This window comes from Eptesicus fuscus, chromosome 5 (genome assembly GCF_027574615.1).
Source record: "Eptesicus fuscus isolate TK198812 chromosome 5, DD_ASM_mEF_20220401, whole genome shotgun sequence".
Lineage (NCBI taxonomy): Eukaryota > Metazoa > Chordata > Mammalia > Chiroptera > Vespertilionidae > Eptesicus > Eptesicus fuscus.
In genome coordinates this window covers 34,100,416-34,121,514 of record NC_072477.1, presented here as the reverse complement: position 1 = coordinate 34,121,514, position 21,099 = coordinate 34,100,416, and the positions used below count along the sequence as shown (strand labels likewise).

The 21,099-nt window shown below is 41.9% G+C and overlaps 1 protein-coding gene across 1 annotated transcript in view; it reads left to right on the top strand.

Moving 5' to 3' along the window:
• Positions 1–380: 380 nt before the first annotated feature.
• DAAM1 (dishevelled associated activator of morphogenesis 1) overlaps positions 381–21,099 on the top strand; it is a 160,875-nt gene continuing 140,156 nt past the window's right edge. Inside the window, exon 1 of the mRNA XM_028141646.2 lies at positions 381–520. The gene's annotated coding sequence lies outside the window, so the exon portion shown is untranslated. The remainder of the gene's footprint in view (positions 521–21,099) is intronic.

Genomic DNA, 21,099 nt, shown 5'->3' with positions numbered 1-21,099 from the left:
CAGGGTTGGTCCGAGCTGCCTGGCCGATAGCGCACTAGCCCGGAGCCTTTGGGGCCCTCAGAGCTCCCACCGGCCCAGTGGAGGTCAAGTCAAAGAGCACGACCGCAGGATGCCCCCCGCCCGTGCTGTCCGCAATTTAGCTCCTGCAGGACCACCGCTACCACTGCAGGGCTGGAGGGCGGGGAGGGGGCGGGGAGGGGGCGGGCCCCTCTGGGGGCGGAACTAGGGGGCGGAGACAGAGAGGCCGAGGAATGCGTCGGGAAGTGTAGTTCTGCTAACCCCAGGTAGCATAGCTACCTAGGTACTTCTTGGGAGATTTGGACTACAACTCCCAGGAGGTAATGGGGCCGAAAGGGAAGTCCATGCGCAGTGGGCGCCACATTGTATCCTATCAGCGGAGGAGAGAGTGATGTCACCTGCGAGTTGGTAACCTACGAGCGGCTGTGAAGGAAACTGTTTAACCGGATCCCATTGTACCCGGAGCGCAGAGCCGCCTTTCCAGCATGCAGGGGCTGCTCAGGTAAGGGGGGACGTGCCGCCTCGCCCGCCGCATTCATTCATTAAGTGGCACTGCGCGGTGGCGTGGGGGTGGGCGCCCTTCTTCGGGTCGGGCGCTGGCTTCGCGGCTCACCCTCCGGCTGCCTCCCCCGAGCTCCCGGACCAGTAGGTAAATATTAAACCCGTCCTTCAGGTTGGGTCTGGGTGGGAACAGGACCTAGATAGCTCCCGGCTGCCAAGCTGGATTTGGGAAAATGGCTGCAAGCACGGCGCAAAAAGAGGCGAGCCCAGAGGAAGGCGCCCCAGAAGATGAGGGTCCCTCCCTCCTTTCTTTCAGAGGCGCTCGGATGCCTAGAGAGCCGGCAGGGTACCAGGTACAGCCGTCTTCCTGCAGTCACCTGGGGGGAGGGGTGGACGCTGGGGTTCCGGGGGTCGTGGCCTTGGCTGCGGGCACTGCCGCTGTCGGGCGCTGCTGGCCGGGAGGCTCCTAGAGGGAGAATCCTGAGGTGGAATGGGAGGTGGCGACAGGGAAGGAGGGACTCCGAGCGGAGCCCCCGCCACCCCTGGCACCTTCACTTCTGTGAAAGGGATGGATAACTGTGATTCAGGCAAAGTCGAAAGCTAAAGGTTTCAAAAGAGAGGAGGGGAAACCCGCGCTGCGGTGTTGGCGAGGGGTGTTGGCGGACAGCGGCGAGGGGAGGCTGCCGCCTGCGGACTCGGTTCCGGGCGCCGCGGAGCGCTCCCGCCCCCCGGTCCTCCGAGGAGGGCGCATCTCGGTGCCCCTCTGCACTGATTGCTCCCTCCACAAAGAGCACCTGAACTGGGGTGAAGCGTCTGCCCGGAGCCCTGGGTGGGAGGTGGCAAAACATTGGGGGTGTGTGTGTGTGTGTGTCGAATAATCAAATGATAAGGCTCTCTGGGGGGGAGGAGGGCTCGGTAATCGGCTTTTCCCAACCGGTGCCGAAAATTCTACTACTGGTGATCCGCTTGCCTTCTGATTGAAGGCGTGCGCGAGGCCCGAGAACCCTATAACATCCCCTGGATTTCCTTTGCGGTTCCTAGCACCCTTAATTCTTCCCTTTCCTCTCTCGTTGATCAAACCCTGCTAATGGCTCTGTTCTCAAGCTGCTCACAGCCTGAGGTTGGGAGTTCTGGGCCCGGGAATAGATACCCACGTCCCAGTCTCCCCAACCCCGCCCCTTTGGCCCCCCATCACTCCCAGGTGGACATCAAGAGCAAATGCCACCCGTGACCGTTGTACTATCGCGAAGCTGGTAGTTTCTTGAGGCTCCAGAAGGACCTAGTGAATTGAAGCGGAGTTTGTCTGCAAGATGAATCCCGTTGCCATGGCGACTCCTGCTGTCGGAATCTTAACTGCTCTCACTGCTGTTTCAATTCGATGTGGCTCTGCGGGCAGCTGGGAGGGAGTGGCCAGTGAGTGTGGTCAAATGCTCGCCCTGGGCCCAGCTGCTCTCTCCTCTTCACCCGTTTCACAGCCCTGGGCTCTCTCCATTTTCGTGTAAATAGCTTGGACACAGTTCTTAGCCACTTTCCCTCTCAGATTGCCCATTCCTCTCCTCTCCACTGCCCTCCCCAGAAATAATTGTTTGGAGCCTTTTTCCTGAGGCAAATTCTGAAAATTTCAATGGAAAGATCTTCCCCCTTTCAGGCTAGCTACTTCTTTTTCCTAGTACCGTGAATTACAGCGTTGGAGGTAGCCTTCCCAATGTGGGAGCTCTCTGGCCACCAGTAAAGGTCCTCAGTTTGACCTAGGTGCAACTAACTGGAAGCTTTTATGGAAAAGTGTTAACTGAAATGGAATTCTGGAAGTCACTGCCATCCCTTGTGGTTCTGATAAAATCTAAAAGCCTGCCTAGAGGATGCAGGCACTTGAGAGTGAAGCATGCTGGCTTGGGATCTAGGAAGCCTGCCCTGGGCCCTACCTGGCTCTGTCATTACTGGCTACCCACTCTGGGGACCTCAGAGAAGGGTACAGAAGGTTTCTTAAAGTTGATTCTAGGTATAAAATCCTGTGAGTCTAAGGACTTGGTCATTGTCTTTTATTTTTCTTAAAGAAATATGGAGATGAATGTTTAATCCAAGCTTCTACTACTGTGGCATTTGGGTTAATATCTCTACCTACTAAGTGTCACTTGGATGGCAAAATAACCTGGCTATACATGGCAAGCCTTCAAAGTGTGCAAGGCAGCTATTTTACTATTTATATTGTTTTATTTATTTTTTGTTAATTCTCACACAAGGATATATTTTTCCATTGATATTTTTAGGGAGAGGGGAAGAGAGAGGGAAAGACAGAGAGAAACATTGATGTGAGAGAAACATTGATTGGTTGCCTCCTGCACAAACCCCAACCAGGGCTTGGGTCAGGGAGGAGCCTGCAACCAAGGTACGTGCCCTTGAGCAGAATCAAACTCTGGAACCTTTGGTCCACAGGCCAATGCTCTATCCACTGAGCCAAACCTGCTAGGGCACTATTTATATTATTTCTAATACTGTTAAGTATCTTGACTTCTATTTGTTCTTTTATGTTCAAATTAATTGTTTAGGTTTTGCCTTTTTTGAATGCAGTTATTTGCAACTTGATTTCATTAAGTGTAATTGATTACACAAATATTTTTTTTCCCTTCTGCTTTCATTTTATACCAAGGTGTATTATCCCAATATTGCTGTCAAGGGGGTGGGGAGTGGGGAGTGTGTATCTGTGAGAGTCTATGCATGTGCATTTGTGTGCAGGTGAATGCTTGGGGATGCTATGTGCTAGGTGATTGACACTCATCAACTCCTTTTAAGTATGTAGATCCTTTCTCATGGGGAAATGGGATCAGTTATCACTCTTTATTTTTGCCCTAGATTATCATTGACTGAAACAAAAATTTCTTTTAATTATCTGTTTACTTTCTGCCTCTCTATAATTCTGACACCAGTTCCAAGGTATGGGTATTTTCCTCTCTCTTCTAAGGCCTTTGAGAGCAGGGTCTGTGTCTTGTCTATCCCTGTCTCTCCAGCATTTAAATCAGTGCTTGTCCACGTAGGTACTTAATAAATATTTGCAGAATCAATATTAAGTAGTTGAGCCATGAGTAGAGATCCAATATCTGTATCCTTTCCACTCATAGTTCTGTCATCAACTGTAATATTCCTCATAGCTTTCTGTCAAGCAGTTGCATCTCGGCATAAGCCATAATTCCTGTGTAGCATGTGGTTTTCATGTGTTTGAAATATACATATTTTGCGATTATTTGCTTTTGGAATACATTCACCCACAGAGGCCCCCCCCCCCCCTAATTTTTTTTTTAACTTATTGATTTTTAGAGAGAGAGAGGAACATTGATTTTGTTGTTCCACCTAGTTACTCATTCATTGGTTGCTTCTTGTATGTGCCCTGACTGGGGATTGATCCCAAAATCTTGGTGTATTGGGATGATGCTCTAACCAACTGAGCTACCTGGCCAGGGTCCCCTATAATTCTTAATACAATTCTTATTACTCCAGACCAGACATTTTTAGATTTCTCTTCATTGTATTATCGTTGGCCCAGATAACTTTCTCGGGAGGTGTATGACAGGAGAACAGGGAGAGCGACCAAGACAAAGATAACTAGAGGCTTTTGCCAGGCCATCAATGGCTCCTGCGGCACCATTTGGGTAGAAAAGCTAGACAATAGCGCTCTCATCTGGGATGGAGTTGTTCCATAAACAGGATCAGCTGGCTGACCTGATAGAGGAATAGGGTGGGAGCCATTTGTCCAATATTTGTAACATTCTGTTACCATCTGGTAAGTCAGGTTCTGTGGGCTTTCAGAAGTATAAATTAGTGAGGAGGTGTGATAGTGAAGAGGGTGTGGTGGGTCATGTCCTTGGGTGGTGCCTACAGGAGCTCAGTGAGTAGGTGCCAAGGAATTTGAATCCTGGCTTTCCTGCTTTGTGGACACGCTCTGGGTGTTAAGAATGTGTGTGTTGTATCTGTGTGTGGTTTTATTTGAGCTACTTTGTTTAAAAGGCTGCTTTTGTTGTTGCTAGTATAGTCGTCAGAACAAATAAAGTGTTTACCAACAAAATATACTTAAGATTGAGAGTGTTTTATTTTGTAAATATTTGGGGGATGGTATAAAGAGTGGCTTTGGCTTGAGAATCTTGAGTTCTTCTGTGAAATCCCTTAAAAAGTTACAGCTATTGGATCAGGGGAAACAAGCTTTTCCAACAAAAAAGGTACCACTGAGAACCTTAGGTGCTTGGTTCAGGAAATAATCACAAGAGCTTGTAACTTCCCTGGGGCCCTCCTAGCTTCATATCATGCTCTGGGCATTTCTAAGTGTTAAAGTCTCTCCCTTATATTGCAGGAAACAAAGCAGTTTTGTCAAGTTATGTTAGCCACCTTGTTTAATCTCTAGAGGGGGCACCAGGCAAAACGAAAATTCTATTTTGTTTGCGATTTTTCTTTAAATAAGGAATGTGGACTACTGTCACTTATTTAGACATTGCAATTTCAAACTTGGTATTGAAGGAGAACTTCTAAATAAATATATATTTAAAACACTCATAGCATCAGTTCTTAGTGGTTTTCCCAAGAACTCAATTTAGAGGGAACTGATAGCACAAGTAACATTTAAGAAATAGGTAAGGATGGCTTCAGAAAATGAATATGATTATGCCTGGTGTTTTGCCATATATGACATAATAATAAAAAGAAAGACATGAGAAAAACTTTCTGAATAATCAACAGAAAACTCGCAGGAGAGAACCCTGACACCCGAGGACCGAAAGTGGAGACCGCATAGAGATTGGATTATTGCATGTAACATTATTATACTTAAAATAGTTTTTCTTGAAATATTAATGTTTATTGCATGTAAAAAAAAAAAAAGAAGTAGGTAAGGAGGGCAGTTTCTGTATGTTGGCAGGGTGGGGTGGGATAGGCCGGGGTTGAGGATACGTCTCAATTAATTAGTTTGTTTGTTTATTTAAATTTATTGAGGTGACACTGGTCAATGGGGCCATATAGGTTTCAAGTGTATATTTCTATGATACATGACCTGTATATTGCATTGTCTACCCGAAGTCAAATCATCTTCCATCACAATACATTTGGCCTCCTTTACCCTTTTCTTGAAGTTGCAGTCATTTAGCAGGTGTACTGTCTTTTGTTGTTGTTGTTGTTTGTTTGTTTTTTTGTTGCTCCTCACCCCAGGATATTTTTTCCGTTGATTTTTTTTTTTTTTTTTTTTTTTTTTTAGAGAGAGTGGAAGGGAGGGGGAGAGGCAGAATCATGATGTGAAAGAGGCACATTGATTGGTTGCCTCCTGAACTCCCCCCACTGGTGCTGGGGATGGAGCCTGCAACCCAGGTACATGCCCTTGACCCGAATTGAATCTTCAGCCCTTCAGTGTGTGTGACGCTCTAATCACTGAGCTAACCGGCTAGGTAGTGTATTGCCTTTTTATGTGGATTGTGTTTAGAGCGGCCGAGAGCTGCTGATAGAGATTAGAATTGAAGATTATCTTTGTCCCCCAACCCCAGATTCCTCCAAGCCTCCACTTAGTACCCCCACTGAAAGAGAAACAAATGATGAGATGCAAGTTGATTTTGGTGACCTACATTCCACTCTAGCAGACTATTTCTGCAGCAAAAAAAAAAAAAAAAAAAAAAGTGTTTACCTTTTTATTTTCTGGCATCCTTTCCACTGTTCCAGGAACAGAGAACTGAGCATTTCAGAGTTTGCATAGTACACATGTCTAAAAACGATTTAAATGGGAAATCCTAGGAGCACAGCAACAAGCATACAGAACTCCCTTCCCCCCATGAAACTGTTACCAAATTCATCCTCAGCAATTCTGATGAGCTTATTTTCCTTACTGATAATTAAGCACGCCTGGTTTTTCCTCTGTCTGAACATCTGCAGTAATGGCTTCCCTCACCTGGAATGTGCACTCTTCTGAGTGTCTAAATTCTATCTGTGCTTTCAGATCTAGCTGGAGTGCCACAGCTTCCAGGAAGCCTTCCCTGACTGTCCTTCAGCTTTCGCCACCCACCTCTGCTCCTTTCTTCCCAGAGCCCGTAGCCTGACCACACAACTTAACATTTACAGCTAATGTGTAACTAAGAGTCCAGGTATATAAGGTGCTTACCTTGTGCCAAGCTCTTCCTAATACTTGGCACGAGCTTAACCATTGGTTCCTCACAACTACTCTGTGAAGTAGGTACTATTATCACCATTTTACAGGTGAGGCAACTGAGGCATGAAGAAGTTAAGGAATTGCCTAGCTCAAGTCACAACTGGCATAAGTAGCAGATCAGGTTAGGGACCCAGAACTAGACCAGGCAGTCTAGTTCTTTACATCCTACACTTTTATCTTGCTTTTAGTTTTCCTACATATTATATTCTTTTCTCTCAATCCAGTTGGGGGAACCACAACATCCTTTACATCTCTTAATTCTAACATACTGGTAGTGCTAGGTCAATAAATGCTGGGTTGATTGAGGGTAAGATACTTAACGGTATCTTATAGTCTGATTTTTCTGGAAATGTTGCATGAAATTAAAAATGGTGCATTTGTTTATTTGAGTGATAAAACTTTTGAACTCCTTTCTGTTTGCTATGTGAATGATAGGCAAATTATTTTAAAAAGGAAATGCTCTTATATTTCAAATCTATTTGGAGCCTTCCCAGTCTAGTCCCTCTTTATTAACTGAGATAACCTCTCAGTAGGCTGAATCCCTTATCTGAATCCCTTATCCAGAACTGGCCCACAGAGCCTGCCTGGAGAGTTAAGACTTCCATAACTTCTTAGCGTCCCTCTTCCCTGTTGTCTTTTAATGTACATTGTAAAAGCTTTTTTGAAAAGAAAATAATGAAAACTCTAGCAGTAGTCAAACATGTAACCCAATATTGGGTATTCTTAGATATTAAACTGTTTTTTTCCACCTTAGAAGAAAGACTTTTATTTATTTTTACAGTGGAACAGATTTGGTGCCAAAAAACAATTGCAATTCTTTTAATTCACAGTCACTATTGTGAATTTAGTGTGGAAAACTAGGGAAGCAAGTTCAAGTTCCAGTGTAGTTGGTGCGATTTCCTGACTTACAATAGATCTTTTCCTTTTGGCTTAAAACTGAATATTGTGCCACTTTGACAATAATTAATGAAGATAATTTACTAAAACATGAACTGTGTCATTCAGGGAAATAATAGGAAAATTATGCCCTAACAGCATATTGCAAGGGAAGGACAATAAAAACAAAAGATTTGTTAGTCATTTAGGCTACTCAAACATAATATTCATTCACCAGACATTGGTTTCAGAAACTTTTTATTTTTTCATTCATCTTGTTACACTTTCTAAGTATGTCATTCACCTTTAGTAACAACCTGAGCTCATTCTGTTCTATATATTGCACCAGAATTAGAGTTGAAGGTTACTTGTGTTTCTCCCAGGTACACAATTAGGGTCACCTATTAAATGGGTCTTTGTCCTTTCCATTTCTAAAAAAAAAATCTGTGAGTTTGACAAATGTTGCCCATCTGATGGACTTTCTGAATTTAGACTTCCAAAAGTAGATAGCCCACATCTGAGCATTGGCCATTGTGTGGGCAATTCAGATGTCCAACTTTTGTTTTTGAGATGGGTTCTAATATTCTGGCTTGTTGGCTATGCTCAGTTTGTTAGTGACGTACAAACCAGGTCAAGGGCATGGGTTAGTTTGACTTGTTTTGGAGCCACAAACTGCACCTGTAATCCTAGTCAACTTTTTTTTTTTTTTTTTTTTTTTTTAACTCATCATGCTCTTGGCTACAGAGGAGAGTAGATAGTACACTGGATATATCAGTGCATAGCCATTACCACTAGGGGCAAAAGATGGTGCCATGTTATAAACTGAACTGATGTGTGTAGGGGTCTTAATTTTTTCAGACCCCATGAGTTACAGGCAAGACTTTGCTGGCAGTTTGCCAAGGAACTATATGCTCTGACAGGTATCATGACTGAGTCAGGACTAGGGGACATTTCCTAAAACTGTCAAAGTCCCATAAGCCTTGCTTTTCCATTTCTTGGGGGTGTGACTGAAGTCATTAGTGTGTTTCAGTGCCACTTGTGGGCTTCACTATCCTATCTAATAAAAGAATAATATGCAAATTGACCATCACTCCAACACACAATATGGCTGCCCCCATGTGGTCAAAGATCCTGCCCCCATGTGGACACAAGATGGCCACCACAAGATGGCCAGCAGGGGAGGGCAGTTGGGAGGGGCCAGGCCGGCAGAGGAGGGAAGTTGGGGGCGACCGGGCCAGCAGGGAAGGGCAGTTGGGGGGGACCCAGGCCTGCAGGGGGGAGCAGTTGGGGGGGGGACCAGGCCTGCAGGGGAGGGCAATTAGGGGTGACCAGGCCTGCAGGGGAGGGCAGTTAGGGGTGACCAGGCCTGCAGGGGAGGGCAGTTAGGGGTGACCAGGCCTGCAGGGGAGGGCAGTTAGGGGCAAACAGGTTGTCAGGGGAGTGGTTAGGGGGTGATCAGGCTGGCAGGCAGAAGCAGTTAGGGGCAATCAGGAAGGCAGGCAGGTGAGCAGTTGGGAGCCAGCAGTCCTGGATTGTGAGAGGGATGTCCCACTGCCAATTTAGGCCCGATCCTGGTAGGATGTCCCAACTGCCCTCCCCTGCTGGCCATCTTGTGGTGGCCATCTTGTGTCCACATGGGGGCAGCCATCTTTGACCACATGGGGGCAGCCATCTTGTGTGTTGGAGTGACAGTCAATTTGCATATTATTCTTTTATTAGATAGGATTTGATAGGATAGAGGCCTGGTGCACGGGTGGGGGCCCTGGTTGGATCGGGCCTAAACGGGCAGTGAGACATCCCTCGAGGGGTCCCAGATTGGAGAGGGTACATGCTGGGCTGAGGGACACACACACCCGTGCATGAATTTCGTGCACTGGGCCTCTAGTTCTTTCATAAAGCTTCTGCAGATATGCACCTTAGAAGAGGGAGGGGTATTGGTCACCATCATTCACCGAGTGAGTCAGGTTGTTCATATGTGTCTAGGCATAAATTTGTATGTTTCATAGAGATTTGGTAAAACCAAGTAGTGACATGTCTAAACACAACTTAATTTAGGACCTGCAGTTCTGTGACAAGGTTAGACTTGGCTCCCTCCTAAATCCTGACAACTTATTACAAAACTTATTGTAAAAAGTTAAAGAAAATGAAATGAACAAATTTAACCATTTGAAGGACCTTTTTGCACTATTTTACTCTTGATAGTTGGTAAAATTGTGGATACAGAAAATGTCCTATGGTGCTATCCCAGGTAAATTATTTAGGGTTTTGTTTAAATGCATTTACTAGTACAGTTACCCTATAATAGTAGTTGTTATTTGATGTAAATGATGATGGCCAAAGAAACAATAATAACATTTGTTTGTTTCTTATTCTGTTTGTGTGTGGCAATTGTGATTGCATTAGAGGTGTGCCCACCCCTCTCCACCATACCCCTCCCTACCTTCCCTACCTCCCGTTGCTCAGCACTCAATGGTAATTCAGAGTGTGGGATGAATTGTGCTGGAGTGGAAGCTGATGGCTGAGATTGCATCGTGTTTTCAGAAAGTTAAATGAATAGCCTGTCATTATATTTTTGTGTTTTAAACATTAGGAATAGAGATTGGATTGCACTGGAAAACCTCTATGTCCCATTTGGGGCTTGATGTTCTGTGAGTAGGTGACACTTCCAACTACAGAAGTCCCAGGAACTGTGGCAAGAAACTGCCTTGCCTACGACAATCTCTGCTAAGAGATTGGTTTAAAAATATGTTCTTTTTTGTTTGACCCAGTTTCTTTTGAGGTTATGACTGAGGCTTCCTTTCTTCCATACTCCACCTTTTCCTACTACACTCCTTGGATTGTAATTTGAGTGTGGAGGACCATGGAACTGCTGCCAGTCGGCTCTCTTAGTCTTCCTGTGGGCAGAGGGAGCCGCTGTCCCCAGGCTGCCAGTTTCCATATAAGGGGAGCCACGGTCTCTGACATTATGAAGAAACACATCTTTCCCCTGAACCTCCTAACTTAGGATGGGGAGCTTGTGGCAGCAGAGAGGGGAAGGTTTACATTTTAATTCTCCAGCGCTCAGATTGTTTTTCTGATGGAACAAGTTGGAGGAAGTACGTGGAAGGGAGGACAGAGGGAGTTACTGGGTTTCACTTATCTTATCATTTGTTTCCCTCTGGATTGCCTTTGTTTATACTGTCTCTTCAGGCCAGGAATTCCTCCAGCAGAAGCATGCATACACGTGGGGATATTCAGATGGCGCTTCCTTCTTGAGTTCCTGCTGACTTGGCTTTCCTCCTACCGCCTGATCTGAAAGGAGGGCTGGGGATATTTAACCAGCTTTGAATTTTTCTGTTATATGGAAAGAGATGTAAAACACTGACTTGAGGCAAATGTGTTAATGACTTTTCTGATGAGGAAAGAGGAGGATACTAAGTAGGTTTAAATTTAACATATAACTTATTTGTGTTGGTAGATTGTTTTTAGTCAGGAATGCTTGACACCTTGAATGAAATCCCTTCACCTTTGGTTGCTGCTTTGCAATTGCACAGAGGAAAAAGAAACCAGTTGATTTTAGATTCAGATTTGGGTACTCGGCACTTTTATTATTTTTTAAAATATTATTATTGATTTCAGAGAGGAAGGGAGACAGAGATAGAAACATCAGTGATGAGAGAGAATCATTGATCGGCTGCCTCGAGCCTGCAACCTGGGCATGTCCCTTAACCGGAATCGAATCTGGGACCCTTCAGTCCACAGGCCAACACTCTATCCACTGAGCCAACTTTTATCCACTATGCCAAACCTGCCAGGGCAATATTGGCAATTTTAAACATTCTGGGCCTCTTTCTTCATCTGTGGAACACGGTGAAAATTTGAAAATTTTGTGAGAAAGGTACCATCTTAAAATGACCTCACTTATGTGGCATTGTGTAACATTAGCGTACTACCCACTGGGTTTCCCTAGAATGGAGATCAGTTGGCCCCTGCTCTTAGCACAATGTACCTGAGACCCTGTTCTTGGCTGGAGCTGAACCCTCAAGACTGGATCTATAGTCTGTTTTCCTTAATTGAATAGCTTCTAGTTACCTCCTCCAGTGCTGACTCTCAGAAAGGTCCATGTGATGAGGCTAGACAGTGTCTTTGAGTGATCATCTAGCTCTGTTTAAATTGATAATTCTCTTTAAACCACAGTTTGACCATCAGTGGTACCCAGGATGGATGTAGCCAGATGTCATGTTTTGTTTGGCCAGCACAGTGTTATTCTTAAAATGGAATGATTTTAGTGAATATTTTCACTCTGGTTTGTCGCAGACCTCACCCCACCCCAGTGGCTCATACACAGCCACTTTATTTATGTGATATTTCTTTAGCTCGTTAGCCCTTGAAGGCATTTGAGTTTGTGATCCCTATTTTAAACTGCATTAAATTGTGATGAGAATCTCTTCAAACATTTATCCAGCAGTAGGTTGGCAAATGACCCAATCCAGGATCTCTCAACCCCAGCCCTATTGGCATTTTAGACTGGATAATTCTTTGTTGTATGGGGCTGTGTTGTGCATTGTAATATGTTTAGCAGCATCTTTGGCCCCTACCCACTAAATGCCAATAGCAACTTTTCCCCCATTTGTAACAACCAAAAATGTCTTTAGACATTGCCCAATGTCCCCTGGGGGCAAAATCAGCCTCAGTGAGAACCAGTTGACAGATTTGGAATGGTCTGAGAACTTTAAACATTGGACCAAGCTTGGATATTTAGAGATAAATTGGAATTCATCTGGGAAACCGAGCTACCCTGCTGTTTTTATTTATTTGGGCAGTTGGTTAGAGCAAAGTAAAGGTCAGTGGATTAGGCCCTTTGGGGTCACTTCTCCATTCTTCCATGACCACTGCCTGGGAGGCCAGCCACATTTTAAGGACATGTCCTTGGTCACAACAGGGGACTGTGAGACACTGATGCTGGGTCAGGGCAAACCCACCAGAGCTAGTGGGTAAACAACTTTGAAGCCCATGGCCTGTGTTGGTAGATCAGTAATGTTATCTGTGGGTAAGGAAGATGAAGCTTTGGATAAGGAAAAGGTCATCTCTGTCATTATTGCCAAAGGCCAAATGCTTAAAAAAAAGAAAAAAGAGCCTTAAATCAGCAGCGTGGGAAGAACTCTGAAAAGGATTAATAGAGTGACATTCCATTTTTTTTCTCACCCTTAAACAAGAATCTCTTTAAAACTTGGGCTTTGGCAACACTCAAACTTGCCTTGCTCTCAGAAAAACGTTGATAAGATTTTTAGTGTACAAAGGGAGAATGTTGTGAAGTTTCAATTAACCAACCCAATCTCAGTTCTTGAGCAACTAATGCAAAGATAATGCTTGGGGAAGCACAGTTTGAGTTAAAAGGTAAACCAGAGTGCCTTATTAGAGGCCGAGGTGGGACTTCGGAAGGGATCTGTGCCTCTTCCCGAAGGCTGTGTGTTGGTTCTGCATCTCAAATGTACATCAGAATTTTGGCAGATTTTAGAAAGAGATGCCTAGGGGTTTGGATTCAGTGAGATCTGGGGTTTGGGCTTCAAGCTCCCCAGGTAATTCTGATACTTAACTAGGACTGAAAACTAGTGCGAAGTGCAAATGATCTTGCATTTGGGAATGTATGCTGGGCCCAGATGGCTGGCTGGTTAAATTTTTTGTTTTTAAAATTTTTGCATCCTTTTTGGCTTGAATGTGTGGGGTATTTTTGTTTTTTTACTTTTCTAGAATTTTGAATTTGTGAAAAGGATTACTCTTTTACTCTTTACATCTGATATGTGGAACTGAATGCTTCTAATAATCTTGAAGCTATGTTATTTTTTTGGCATGCTTTACTGAAAAACTTGTGGAAGTTATCTACTTTTCAAGATGCTTCTATGAGAGGATTCAATTTGCATATTAACCTATTGTTTAAAAGATAAGGAAGCAGAAAACATCCTATCACAAATGGCCAACACCTTGAGTGCCATAGAGGTAAAGTAGGTGGGAGAGTAGTTTAGTATCAGCTTCTATTCTAGAAAAATCTACATCATAGGAAGGACCTAAACATTTCAAAGCTAAGTTTAACTCAGGGAATTTCCGACCAGACTTTTCTCTCTGGTTTCATAAACATGAGGTAGATTTGTTTCCTGTAAGTGTCCTTTAGCCTATGCCATGTGCCACCGTGGAGAACTACAGAGTCCAAGAGTTATAACTACCAAAGGTGGAAAATGAATAAAATGGCTCCTTTCACTCAGATTTTGCTTAGAATTTCAGATCCAGATTTCTGTCAAGTATAGCAGAGGCAAGGGACTAAGTTTTAGGGGAAAATATTATACTGGGCATTTTATGGACTATCTCATAGAGCAACATTTTAAAACATGATTCATTAATTTTAGCATGTTAAAAAATGTTTAAATGTTGGGTGTAAACATTTCGGAATGCTGTTTTAAAATCCCAGATTTTTTTCTTTGGAATATAGAACTCTTGTTTTACTTAAATAAAGCTCAGATCATCCTCTGTCATTAGCTTCTGAAACAAACAAATTTCATTGAAGAGTATCCCCAATGAAAGATTCATTGCTTTCACTGGCAAGTAGTTTCATGTTTTGCTTATTTGGATCATGTTTGTGTTTTTCAAAGGGATGGTCACAGCATTAGTAATAGGAAGCAATACTCTACAATCCCAAATCACAGTTTTTCCAATATTTGTTATACAGTAGATCAAATCTTTTACCCTCTGTTTCTTTCTTTCATAAATGCTGATTTTGAGTCTCAGATGGCCAGTGTTTTCTAGTGCTAGAGAAAGATGTGTTAGCATGGCATGGCATAAAGAAAGAATGACAGATTAAAAGACAGAACACAGGGTTTCTTCATAGGGTAATGCCAGGGTTCTTGTCCCAGCATTACGAAGGGTTTTCAGCAATCTGGAGAAAGGAGCTGATGCATAGATTCAATAAGAATTCCAAGGACGAAAGATACCGTATTTTCCGGCGTATAAGACGACTTTTTAACCCAGGAAAATCTTCTATATGCCCAGTTGTCTTATACGCTGGAAAATATGGTAGTTTTGAAAGGCATTGAGGGTCAGAGGAGCTTCAGCTAAAGGAGCTAAAGACTTCCCCTTGACTCAGGACCCAGTGCTTTTTATTAACACAAATTGTCCTAAGGCAAGGTGGAGATAATACACTTCAAAGGGTAGGGTTCACAGAAGCATTGTCAGATTGGGGAATAGCCTACAGCTGTTCAGGTGTTTGGCCAACAGGAGGCAATAACATGTAGATTGAGATGCCCTGAGATCCTATTCAGGTTTGGGGGAGATGCTTTTTAGCCCTTCCAACAGATGATTACATAAGTGGCTCAGCCCTTGTTGAGCCCCAAAGCTTCATCAACCTTTTGATGAAACTCTTGTAACTATGACATGCTGGAATTGGTTCATGGCAATAGGGTAATGAAAATGTTCTAAAATTTGTGGTAATGGTTACATGGTGTGTGGATATACATTTGTCCCCCCTTATCCACAGGGGATATGTTTCAAGTCCCCCAGAGGATGCCTGAAACCATGGATAGTACCAAACCCTAAATATACAATGTTTTTTCCTATACATGCATACCTATGATAATGTTTAACTTATAAATTTGGCACAGTAAGAAATTAACAACAACAATAATAAAATAGAATAATTATAAAAATATACTGTAATAAAAGTTATGTGAATATGGGCTCTCTCTCAATATATTTTATTATACTGTACTCACCTTGTGATGATAGAAGATGATAAAATGCCTACTGATAGAATGTAGTAAGGTGAACGATTACGCATTGTGATGTAGCCACTTTCTGAGGATCTGTCAGAAGGAGGATCATCTAATTTGGGTAATCCTGGATCATCTGAGCCATGCTGATGGTTGAATGTCAGGAGCAGATGATGTCAGTGGTTGGGGAAATTTAATATTTTCAGACCATGGTTGACTGCCAATAACTGAAACCACAGAAAGCAAAACTGAAAATAAGGGAAGGGGGTTGGACTACTATACTAAGACCCACTAAACTCTACATTTTAAATGAATGAATTTTATGGTATGTGAATTATGTCTCAATAAAGCTGTTATTTTAAAAAAGGAGTCAGACTGAGTTAAACTTTAAAAACATAATTTTAGACCTTAGGGATAATATCTATGACTTACTTTTCCATTTCTTTACCTCATGTATATCTCAATTTTTTCCTCTAAATAAATAGTTGTATATCATGGACATAATAATGGTTGTGATAATTCTTTCAAATTTATGGACCACTTTAGACATGGGAAACTTATAAAGAAATTTTTGTAGTAGAATCTGGCTTATAATTTTCTTATTCTTCTTCTTTTTTTTTAAAAAAATATATTTTATTGATTTTTTACAGAGAGGAAGAGAGAGGGATAGAGAGTTAGAAACATCGATGAGAGAGAAACATCGATCAGCTGCCTCTTGCACACCCCCTACTGGGGATGTGCTCGCAACTAAGGTACATGCCCTTGACCGGAATCGAACCTGGGACCCTTGAATCCGAAGGCCGACGCTCTATCCACTGAGCCAAACCGGTTTTGGCTCTTATTCTTCTTAATTGTGAGCTAGGGTAGGTATTAAAGGATAGAAAGCTTTGCACTGTTTTATACCTGCTGTGATGATGAGCTAAGGTTTAGGTGATACATTTGGTTTAGTTACACTTTGTTTTAAACTTGTTCCATTTGATATTTTGCAGGATTTTCCTGCTGTATGAGCCTTTACACCGTAAAAAGCACTCAAGTATGTAATCTTGCCTGTAAAGCTAACTATGTGTGTTAGAAAAGAAATATTTCACTTACAAGGTATTATGTAGCTCAAGGTTTCTCAGATTTGGATTCATGATCCTTTGAGAAACACCGTATAAAAAATTAAATTGCTGGATGTTTAGGGACTCATTTGATGCCAGCGGATCATAAACTTGTATGAAGAGGTGGTAGGTAGACTTTGAGGTACTGTGATTCTATTCAGGTATAAGATGCTTATCCAGTCATATTAGTTTTATTGTTGAGTAATGAATTGCCACAAATGTAGTGGCTTAAAACTTCACCGGGTCAGAAGTCTGGGCATGCTCGGCTAGGTTCTCTGCTCAGGGTCTCACCAGGCTAAAACTCAAGCTTCAGCCAAGGCTGCAGTTTTCATCTGGGGCGCAGGGGCTGATGTTAGCAGAATTTATTTCCTTGTGGCATTAGGACTGAGGACTGCTACCTGTTGGCCGGGGACTGCTTTTACTAGTAGCTCCTAGAGGCCACCCACATTCCATGCCATGTGGTCCATAATTGGCAGTTCATATATGGATGTTTGCTTTCTTCCAGACTAGCTGGAACACACTTCTTTGACTTTCTTCTCTGCAATCAGCTGGGGCAATGGCTTGGATCAGGCCAACCCAGGTAATCTCCCTTTGACTATATAATAACATAACCAGGGGAGTGATATCTTATCATATTCACAGGTACTATTCAAAGTTCAGCCTATGATACCAGATAACAGGAATTATGCCAGGTAGACTTTGGTGATTATTAAGATGAACATCGAAAATCCAAAAAAGAAAGATACCTCACAAACGTGCTTCAGGATCCACTCAGGTATTCCTCAAATGACTCCCATCAGACTTAACTGCTTTTCATCCCTACTTTTTTTGTTTTAAGTAGAGTGAATATGAAGATTTTTAAAAAAGTTTTATTCTTGGAAATTTCCAACATAGTAGTAAGAATTACTAGTATAGCCAGTGTGAGAATCCTCCGTCTACTCACAGCTTCACCAGTTATCAGTTCATGACTAATCTTTCATTTCTACCACCAACTACTCTCCATCAACTCTGGGATTATTTTAAAGTATATTCCAGAGACCTCATGATTTTCTCTGTAAACATTTTTGTATTTATGTCCAAAATAATCAGGACTCTCTTTAAAAACATAACTAAAATACCACTATCAGACCTATAATAATTTTTATATTATTTCTTTAAACTTACTGAACATCTCATCAGTTTTCAAATTTACCCTTTACTTTTTCAAAAGTGTATTCAACTCAGGATTTCAATAAGTTTCATACGTTACAGTATTTGATATGTCCCTTAAGTCTCTCTAAATCCATGCAGGATTTTTCCTTGCAAATTACTTATGAAGATAACCCTATTTGTCTTATAGGGTTGTCTTAGAGACTGGACTTCATGGTACAAATCTCTCTCTCTGTTTCCTGTAAATTAGTTAAGATGAAAATAATTAATACTATGGACCTATCTGATCACTAGAGATAGAAAAGCTTCTTTGGAAAATAGAATGTATAGGTAAAATTTATTAAATCTATTTGTGTATAGATAATTGGAAAAACATTTGGGAGTAGAGCAAGTATGTTGGGTTTTTCACAACTGTACTGAGAGCAATCTAAGTGTTATGTACTTACAGTGTACGAATTAGTGCCATTTAAAATCTTACAGAAAATACACAACATATACACGGAGTGGCCAGATTATTATGATCTCAACGCATAATAATCTGGCCACTCAGTGTATATCCTATATAATAAAAGGCTAATATGCAAATTGTCCCCTCGACCAGGAGTTCGACCAGCAGGCAGGCCGGCCAACCGCCCATGTCCCCTCCCTCTGGCCAGGCTGGTCGGACCCCACCCATGCACGAATTCATGCACCGGGCCTCTAATACACACACACACACACACACACACTGAGTGGCTAGATTATTATTATTATGCGTTCAGAGATCATAATAATCTGGCCACTCAGTGTAGATTTATTAAGTAACACTTGGATTTGTTTAGTTCTTTGGCCTAAGTGTTTTTGTTAAATCAGGTTTTAGCTCCATAAAATGGGGAAAAATTGTTAAGGAAGAAGGTGTTTCAGTTTTGAGTCTTGGAAAATAGCCATATTTTAAAAATTGTGAACATTGTGAAATAATTGCTTTTTTGTAATAGGGCTTTGCTAGTAATTTCATAATGTAGGCACTCCAAAGATATGCCCTTTGTCCTCAAAGAACGTGATTTATAGTTTAAATCTTCACTGTTGGAATATTATATTTTTAAAAGTATAACACTTAATATTGTTTTAAGAGAAGAATTTTGTATGACTGCCATTGAAAGAAAATAGAAGATTATTTTAAATTTTGTTTGGGAGGAAAAAATAGCATTAGGATACATTCTTAGAAATGAAATTAATAGGTCAAAAGGTATATAATTTGAAAGCTTTTTGTAAGTACTGCCAAATTGCCCTTAAGAAAGGTTTTGCCAGTTGACACTGAATTAGGGTGTTAAAGCATCTTTCATTTTACCCATGTCTATGCTGAGAATTACCTTACAATTATCTGTGATTGAGCAACTGACAAGTGCTATCACATTGTATTTTAATTTGCATTTAAAAATTTTGTTAAATCTTTTTTTCTCTCTATGCTATTTGTACTTTTCCTTTCTTTCTCAAGTGGCCTATTTACCCGTTTATCTGTTTAAATCTCAATGTTTTGAACAGATCATAAAATAAATTAATTAGCACTGCAAATATGAAGCTATCAAAACTTTTCATAAATGCAGTAAACAATCATGGAATCCATTAGAAGGAAACTTATGAGACCTCTGGGCACATTTAAAATTACCAAAATATTTCTCTGTGATTAAGGGTTTCTGGCTGCAGATTTGCAAATTTAATTATCTTAACAAGCCCTTTCCTCATTATCTGGAGGGAAACCTTAGGCCAGCTCCTGTCATTTTATGGCCAGTTTGCATTTTGTGGAGTCTGCCTCAGTGGTTTTCCTACTATATGTGGCTTTTCTGCTGATAATGAGATTGCTGCAGAGAAGGCATTTCTCTAGGCAGATAGAACAGGGAGATGATATGTAGTTTTTCCGTTGGACTGAAAATGTTTGGAAAAATAGGAGGTAGAACAATGAAATAATCCAAATATTATGAGGAGGGAGACAGAAGTTTATATTAGAATGGTTTATGTGATAAAAGAAATGTTATACCCAGTTCTTCTTCTTTAGAAATGTATTGTAAAACAGATACTCAGATGCTTAGCTAAAATATTTAAAGCATTGCCTGTACTGCACCCAATGTTAGAAAAATGCTGTACTCCTCATGGCCCAGTTGCCTTCGTGTCATTAACATAAGTCAATATTGTGACGGAAATGGGTTTGCACGTACCTTAAATGCTTTAGGTTTGTTCTCATTTAGACAGAAAATAAAAAAGGTTCATGATTATGGTAACCTAATAATAGAACATAATGCAGTGTTTTCCAGCACATTTTAGAAAAGACCGCTTAGTCAATGTTACCATGGTTCTGTTCCTTTTTTTTTTCTTTTTTGGATCTCCTTTGATGTGCAGCGGCTGTCTGTCTTCGTTCAAAGAGTAACAAACAAAATGCACAACACATCCTGTGGAGCTTTCTTTAAGGCGAGTGTTGGCAGGCAGTCCCTGTGCATTTATTGGGAGATGTGGTTTGACCCAAGGATGTATAGGTTGTTAGGATAGTACCATATTTATTTATTTACTTATTTTTATTATTTAAAATACATTTTTATTGATTTCAGAGAAGTGAAAGGGAGAGATAAGAATATCAATGATGAGAGAGAATCATTGATCAGCTGCCTCCTACATGCCCCATACCTGGGGATCGAGCCAACAGCCCAGGCATGTGCCCTTGACCAGATTCATACCTGGGACCCTTCAGTCCGCAGGCTGACGCTCTATTCACTGAGCCAAACCAGTGAGGGCTCCCTCAGTCAATTTTATGAGGCAAACCACTTGTGACTTGAATGGCGCTTGGGAACTAACCGATCGCCTGAAATACTTATTCTTCCGGGCTAGGAAGACGTGAATTGATGTTTCCGGGAGGAGAGTGCAAAAGTGTGACCTTCTCCTTAGGATCTTGGTCCTTACTCCAGACTGACAGAGCAGAATTTCCAAGAGTACCAAATGCCCTCTTTTTGCCACATCTACTTCGAGGGTGAAGACTGTTCTCAGCAATCAGACATTCTAGAAAATGTCAACAGACGCACAGTTATTGTGAAGGGCCCTAGAGGCACCTGCAGAGGGACTTCAATCACATTGATGTAGAACTCAATCTCCTTGGAAAGAAAAAGAGGCTCTGGTTGACAAATGGTGGGGAAATAGAAAGGGACTGTTTGCACTCTGCAGTCATGTACACAACGTGATCAAAGTGTGTTACATCGGGCTTCCCTCAAGATGAGGTCTGTGTGAGCTCACTTCCTCATCAGCGTCGTTATTCTGGAGAATGGTTCCTTTGTTGAAGTCAGAAATTTCCTGGGCGAACAATATATCTGCAGGGTTCGGATGAGGTCAGTCAGGCATGGCTTGTTCAGTATCTCAAGCCCAGAAAGATGAGTTAATTCCTGAAAGAAACAACATTGAACTTGTATCAAATTTAGCTGCTTTGATTCAGTAAGCCAAAACAGTTAAAAACAAGGATATCAGAAAAATTTTGGATGCTATCTATGTTTCTAAAAAAAGGAACAGTTAGTTCAGCAGGATAACCAAT